Source organism: Eumetopias jubatus, unplaced genomic scaffold, assembly GCF_037043125.1.
Source record: "Eumetopias jubatus isolate StellerSeaLion01/CBP00866 unplaced genomic scaffold, mEumJub1_p1.0 scaffold_12, whole genome shotgun sequence".
Taxonomy (NCBI): Eukaryota; Metazoa; Chordata; class Mammalia; order Carnivora; family Otariidae; genus Eumetopias; species Eumetopias jubatus.
In genome coordinates, this window is record NW_028274818.1 from 3,460,455 (window position 1) to 3,461,947 (window position 1,493).

Consider the following 1,493-nt stretch of genomic DNA (forward strand, 5'->3'; position numbering starts at 1 on the left):
TAAATTCTCCAAGCCCTGTTTTCTCATTTGTATAGTGAGAAAAGTAATTCCTACATCCCAGGGCTACAGTGAAAATTAACTGAAAGCGTGTATATAAAAGAGTCCAATTTAGTAAATAGTGAATGCTCAGTAAACACTTCTCTTTCATTACTTTACCGTTGTTCTGTGGAAACTGGACCAGAAATATTTTCATCAGTGAGATAATGAGCATTTAACTCATGGCAAGTTGTTGAATCTGCCTTTTCTGTGATTTCTAGGGGAAGGAAAATTTAAGAGGGATTATCATTCCCCTGGGGCTTTCCAAGCCTGACTGAAGGTAATCTGATTTTCCAGAGTCCTGCTCTGTGCTGGAGGGAGCAAGGGCTAGACCCTGAAGGATGATGCCAGCCCCTTGGTGTCTGGTGGCTCTGCATGTAGAGTCATCCATATCAGTTATTTATGCCTGGGTAGAAAGTTTTCCTACATTTTCTATTTTGTTGGGGGATGGTATGAAATTTAGAAAATAAATTGTAGTTAATCTTAGTCACATATGAATATAAACCTAGGACTTTCTCCTTGTGGATGTTTTATAATTATCAATGATGCATATTTTGTACAACATGTTTTTAGGTATCTATGTATTTAGGTATCAAACTCAACTATTTGTTGAGCTTCTAAAGACTGGAATACATTGTTCCATGATTCTCATACTTATGATTTCATGATTTCTATTATGTTCTAAGCACTGAAAATGTAAACATGAATAAAATCACAGTTCCTTTCTCCGAGAAGAGAGAATCAAACAACAAGCATATTACAAGGCAGACCATCATAAACATTATGAAAGAAGTACAAGCAAAATGTTCTGAAAATCTTGAGGAAAAAACAAATAATTTCTGGAAAGCTTTGAAGAACAAACAGTATTTGAATATCACCAGTAAGCATTTTGATAAAAATATGGATATTACTGGTGTTATTCATGTAAACATTGTGATTGGGCTGATGACCACTTTCCTTAGTGTTGACTGGCCCTTCAGGACGGAACCAGTGCCTGCTATTTAGCTGTGTCAACATACGGAGTCTTCATATTTCCAAAGGAAATACAGGTCTGTGAAACAAGAGACACACATTTTTCCCTTTTTTTCTCTTTCTGTACCATAAACTCCCCATCAAGGTCACAAATTAACCCCACCTCCAGCCTACTTCAGTTAGTTCTTTAGGGGGAATTTCATCCCCACCATTAGTCTGTCAGTATTCCTTTTGACATTTCCAGGAGGAAAAAATTAAAATACAATTTTGCTAATAGTTTATCAACCAAAATTTAGAACCAGCTTTTAGAAATACAATGTGAACTAACATTTATTACAAGTTCACCATATTCAGGATAGAGTGAAAAAAATATATATGTATTGTCTCATTTGGTGTTCATAATGAGTCCTTGAGGTAGATATTATTTTTAATATCTCCATTATAAAGATGAGAAATTTGATAACCAAAGAGTTTGAGGATACTCA